Source organism: Arachis duranensis, chromosome 10 (genome assembly GCF_000817695.3).
Source record: "Arachis duranensis cultivar V14167 chromosome 10, aradu.V14167.gnm2.J7QH, whole genome shotgun sequence".
NCBI classification, from domain to species: Eukaryota; Viridiplantae; Streptophyta; class Magnoliopsida; order Fabales; family Fabaceae; genus Arachis; species Arachis duranensis.
The window spans coordinates 7693816-7700120 of record NC_029781.3 but is presented as its reverse complement, the minus strand read 5'-3'; the positions used below and the strand labels follow the sequence as shown (position 1 = coordinate 7700120).

Genomic DNA, 6305 nt, shown 5'->3' with positions numbered 1-6305 from the left:
TGAAATTAGGGTTTAAAATTGGGGATTTAGTGTAAGACCCAAAACTTTTGAAAGATCTTATTACGAGTCAATTTCAGTTTATTTATTTATTAAAAATTTTAATTTTAGAAATTATTTTATTAAAGCTAACTAAATCAAGTTTTGATAATTAAATTAGAAATTTTATCTAATTTTATAATTATTGGATAATTTTCATATTTAAATTATAAAATTTAGGAATTGTAGAATAATAAGAATTTACATGGTTTGATTTAAATAATTGTAATTTGAAAACTTAATACTTTAATTTTTATGAATAAAGAAAATTAATTATGTTATCTCTAATTATCGAATTAGAATATTTATTTGAAAATAATTTGTAAGTTGATAATTAAATAGTATTTTTTTTAATAAATACTAGTGTTGGGTTAAAATAGGTTTTTAATTATCCCATTACTCTTGATTTTATAAAATTGTTATATTACTCATATGAATTTTACCCTAACTTTAATTTCCCAAAATAAAACCCTAATGGAAATAAAAATCCTTAATTCCTTCTAAGCTAATCTTAGCCGCCCTTGTTTCGCCTTTCTAATCTAACATACAGCAGCAATAGTAGAAAGCAAGAAAGAAAAAGAAAGAAAGAAACGGTGAGGGCAAAAAGGAAGAGATCTGGGGAAAAGGGAGACCGGGAAGGAGGGGGACCGCGTGCAATCGTCACCGCCGTGCCGCCGCTCCGTTGCCGTCGAGCCACACCACCATCGCAGGAAGGAACCAAGGGGAGAGAGAGCGACGCGTTTGAGAGAGAAAGAGAGAGGGAGCTGCTATCGTCTGCACCGCCGCACCCTATTCGCGTTGCCGTCGCTGATTGGTGGAAGGGAGGAGCAGAGCGCGCACAGAGGAGGAGAAGCCGTTCATCACTGCCAAACCTCCATCGCCGCGATTCGCCGCCGCTGAAGCTCGTCACTGTTGCCGTTCCACCGCCGCAGAGAGAGGGAGTGACGCGATTAAAGAGAGGAGGAGGAAGGACACCCGTGCGCCGTCGGAGCCAGTGTCACCCAGTCGCCGCCGTTCGTGCCTTGCCGTTGCCATTCAAGCCACTAGCAAGTCATCTCAGTCCATTTAAAGTTACCGTCGGTTCTGTTCTTGCCGGTGAGGGTCACCAGAGCTGCTGCAATTCTAGTCTCTTGTTCCTCTGATAAGGTTATTCTGTTGCGCCTAGTCTTGCTATAATATTTCTTAATTAACTCTGTCATACTTTACATAAATATTTCTTTGTATGCTTACTCAGTCTTAAACCACAGTAGAATATTAGATTTACCGTCATTGTCGTTTTGTAGCTGCCTGCGGTGTTGTTCCATCGTCGCTGTTGCTGGAAGAAGCAGTTAAAATGGCTGCCATGAATTAAAAGGAAAGGAAGTTGTTACAATAGGTTTATGCGAACTCGGCTAATCGAGGTAGGGGGATTGTTTTAAAGTTAAAATATTTTAGGATTGAGTACCTGATGAGTTTAGTGGATTAACGCAAGTGAATTAATTTCTGTGTTTAAAATGATTTTCTGTTGTGATTATAGTTGTTGTGGTTACTGCATAAGCGGTTTGGAGCTGAGGTTGCAGCTGCCACTGATTTCGGGCTGAAAAGAAAGGGTTTCTTGATGCGTTTGGTTTATGAGTTTCGATTATTTGAGGTAGGGGTTTTCTTAAAATTTATTTTATCTTACAGAATTGTTATAAATAGATATTAATGTGAGAAACATAAGTCTGAGTCTGTGATTTTGATTGTCTTATAAATGTGGTGGTTTGCTAGACTGAATGATTGATTGCTTGATTACTTGAGTAGTTTGTGATTGCTGAAAAGAAATTAGTTTGAAAGGTTATTTCGTTGATTATTATGAAAAGTGGCTTTCTTGGTTTTGAAGCTATTTTGAGAATGTAAACGAATCAGCTTTGGAAATGATTTGAAATATGAAAATGAATTAATTTTGGAAACGATTTAATTTTGAGCTTGTTTGATTTTAAAAAGAGATTTATTATTGGCATTGATTCGCTTTGAAAATAATTTGATATTGGAATTGGTTGAATTTTGGAAAATGATTGAGATTTAGAAATGGTTTAGAAAATGTTTGAGAAATGTTTGGATCGGACCCGAAAGGGTGGCAGAATCCGAATTTTAGAGATGTTGTCGAAATTTTATAAAATTAGAAGTTTTATTTGAAGTAGTAATTCTAAAAGGGTTAATTTTAAGCATTATATGATTTAAGATTACTTCAATTATCAAAGGAAGAGTTATGTTTTGGATTGGGAATTGTTAGTGAACAGAATGGAAAGAAAGACGATGAGGATTTTCTTTGAAACATGATTTTGAATGAATTTGGAAATGAGATATAGATTGATGAATGATGATGATGTTGAGAATGATTTAAACATTGATGAATGTTGAATGAATTATTTATATGGCTTATGAAATTGAATTATCTGAGATACGAGGTTTCTTGGATAAAGTACTTTGGCTTGCCACCATGTGTACCAGGTTGAAAACTCGATACTTTGTTGACCCTATGACGTAAGTGTGACCGGGCACTATATAAATTTCCGGGAATGTTACCCCCATTGAGTAATATTGATTATTTGAGAAAAAAACTATACATAGACTCTTGGGGATGCACGTCGGGGGACAGTCTAAGGACAATTCAGACTTGTCGGGTTGGCTGGATAACCGATAGATGAGCCTCATCAGCCATAGGACAGGCATGCATCATATGCATTTGTATGTTTTGCTTGGGTTTGAACTTGTTTTAGTTTGCCTAATTGCTAAACTGTTCTTAACTGCTACTTGAACTATTTGCTGTAACTGCTACCTACTTGTACTTTCCTTGTCTGTCTTGCCTGTGTTTGTCCTGGTGTGTTACATTTGAGAATGAATTTTAGTACTAAACTAATGATTGTGTTGTTTGATTGCGTGGTTGGTTTCTGATTGAGATTTTCTTATAAGAAAGGAAAGGTTTCAGATTTCTGAAAGATTAAACATTGTTTCTTTGAAAAGATTTTGAACGATTACCTATTAGTTTTTAAAAGATTCATAAGACAATAATAATCACTGAGCTTGAAAATATTTTTCTTATTAAATATCTTCTTATGACAACTTTGAAACTGCGTGGTGAGGCTGTATGGTTAGGTTCTCACCCCCTATAGCTTTACCTTTTCAGGAACCAGAAGAAGAGGCATTAAGGAGAGTTATACTGCGTTTGGTTTATACGTTGTTGTATTGTATAGATTATTTTCTTCCCTCGTCTTTGTTATTACAATTTTATAAGAGGGATAGGAGTTGCATGTTTTATATGTATATTATACTATAAGATATTATGTAAGGAGTCTTGTATATGAATCTATGCCTGCTTATTTTTAAAGTATTTATTTTTCCGATTTTCATAAAAAGGAATGGTACAGTGTTGAGTCACAGGCTCCTATTTTAATATTAGATATATGAAGTAGTCGTAATACTCCTTGTTATCAGAGTGGCATAGCCGGAAGCGTGACATTCTGATAGTGAGGGTGTTACATTTAGAGTTTGGGTTATTAACTTAAAATCAAACTTATTCTAATATAATTAACTTTAAAAATACTATTTATTTATTTATTTAAACCACAAATCATTTTTAATTAAATATTATAATTTAAAATTAGTGATAAATAAATAAATTTTCTTTTAGTTCATAATTTTAACCAAAATTTTCAATTATTCAAATTAAATTGTATAAAGCTTTTATTATTTTTAATTATTAAAATTTTAAATCTTCAATATGAAAATACCCAATTATTTTTAAAATTTTTTATAAATTCTAATAAATTTTGAATTCGAAGTATCATAAAATTCAATTTAATTACTTTTTTAAAAAATAATTTTCTTTAAATAGAATTATCAAATATGATAAAACGTAAATAATTCAATATTTAATTTAAAAAAAACTCAGATTGTTATAATAAATATTTAATAAATTATTATTAAATAAGTGAAATTAAAAGTAAAATCCATTTATAAATTATAAATCATAAATAAATCATCATAAATTTATGTTAAATTTATACACATCAAAAATAAATATTCAGTAAATTAATATAAATATATACATATATTCATTCCTAATCAAGTAATTATCTCAATTTTAACCATAAATACAAAAATACATAAATAAATGTTAATTAAATTTAACCAAATAAATAATAAATACATAAGATTATTATCTTAAATTTAACCAAATAAATATATAAATAAATTCTAATTAATTATATTTTCACATGTCACATAACTAATTAATCGGTCGATGATATAAAAAATAACAAAATTTTAATCTCTCGCACAAATACCCAATTACGTATCTGTATTTATATATCCAAAAAATTATGGTGCATGCATGACCTCTAAATCCAATGTGTGTATGAAAGATAGCTCCTCAAACGGATGTTGATTTGCTAGTGCATTTATCACTTTTGCCACATATGCCTTATAGTGCCGTCAGCTTGATCTTCGCCTCCATCTGAACCAACGATCTCGTAGTTACTTTCAAATTCCTCCTCATTGTCACTATTATAATCTTTCTATTCAATATTTTGGTCAGTTTTAGATTGTTCGAACTCAATATATAATTCAGTGAACGACTTCTGAGAGCGAATTTCAATATACATTAAAAGCATTCCTTGCATGCTCGCTTCATCAGTTATATAATTGGTTTGAAATTGAACGAATTCACCAAATACCGATATATGATACTTAATAAAATACATGACACTCTCTTTGACATTTGAGAATCGATCTTCTCACAAATCACACATTTTAGTTCTTTAAATAAGAGTGTGAATGAAATAACAATATCAAAATGGATTTTTACATACAAATTGCACTCTTTTAAATGTTTGTAATAAAATCTGACCATCATAATATATTTTTAGTATAACTTTATCATCCATTTTTTTGTCACCAAAAAATTTTTGAAATACAAAGGAAAATCAACAAGAAGGAGAGTTCTCCACGACTGAGGAAAGAAAAAGAAGAGAGATGTGACAATTGGGATACGAATTATAGATCTATAAAATCAGTTAGTCCAATTTCTATTTAGATTTTAAAATAATTTTTTAAAAGCAGATCAAACAGTCTAATTTATTCTATCACAAAATAAAAAAATTAAAAAATGTTTTAATAAAAAATGGTCTAATAAGCTCCATACAACTTTAAATTTTTTTTTTTCGCACAAATTAAACCATTCGATTTGTGTATTAACTTTTACTAAAAAAAAATTAACTAGTCTAATTTCTTTTACATAAATTTTAAAATGCAACTGCTACATGACGATCTAACACACTCAAACTCTATAATAAGACACAACACACATGCCATCTTTATATCGACAAAAATGAGCCTTAATGCGATGGTTGAGAAAAAAGTTTAGAAAGAAGTGGTAATAATTTCGTCTGGTATAGAAATATACATTAACATATGTCGAGAAGAAGTGTAGTAAGGGTCAGTTTTGATAACCAACTTAATTAAGTTCTTTTTGATAAAATAACTTAAACAATAAATAATTCTGTTAAAAGTAACTTATAAATAAGTTATTTTGTATTTGTGTTTTTAACTCTAAAAGTACTTATTTTATAGAAATATGATGAAAAGTAGAAGTATTATGAGAGAAGTCATTTTTTTTAACTTCTCTATAAACTCCTAAATAGTTTCTTAGAAAATTGCAATTTAATTTTAAAAATTGCACAAAACATTAATACTACTACTTTTCATAAGTCAAAAGTTAAAAAAAAAGTTATTTTTAAAATTTTCCAAACGGACCCTAAGTTAGGCGAGAGAGGCAATATGCTTTCCGAAATAGCACTATTTTATGAATATGTTTTATTTAATAAATTAGTTGGCTGAGCTTTTGGTTAAAAGTTGGCAAATCAAAGGGCATATTTTGTCATCCTAATAAATTACCAATTACCAATGCTCAAATTTTCCCTCCTAAGCAAAGAATTGTTTGTTAGCTTGGTCCGTACATTGTCACAGGCGAAACTATTCCCACCATCTATTTTTTTTCTACTATAACATTAAATTTACATAATAAAAAAAGTATAATTTTACTTGGATATTTTACAAAATAAAACTTTAAAGTCAGTAAATTTTTTTATTATTTTTTTATGTAAATTAAGCTCATTTATTTTGTCACGCAGGATAAATCAACTTTATATTATTTCAGATTGATGAAAAAAATGGATTTTTTATTTTATTAAATAAAATAAATGTAATATTTATCAAAATAAATATTTTTACGAGTATCTACTGATTTA

At 29.7% G+C, this 6305-nt stretch overlaps 1 long non-coding RNA gene across 2 annotated transcripts; it reads left to right on the top strand.

Annotated features, from left to right (window-relative positions):
* The first annotated feature begins 1089 nt into the window (after window positions 1–1089).
* On the top strand, window positions 1090–3422 carry LOC107468873 (uncharacterized). Of its 2 annotated transcripts, XR_002368543.2 has the most exons (4): window positions 1090–1182; window positions 1320–1436; window positions 1553–1666; window positions 3185–3422. It is a non-coding gene; the product is annotated as an uncharacterized LOC107468873 (long non-coding RNA). The 2 variants fall into 2 exon arrangements; XR_001588037.3 differs by lacking the exon at window positions 1090–1182 and having other exon boundaries at window positions 1209–1436.
* Window positions 3423–6305: the final 2883 nt, after the last annotated feature.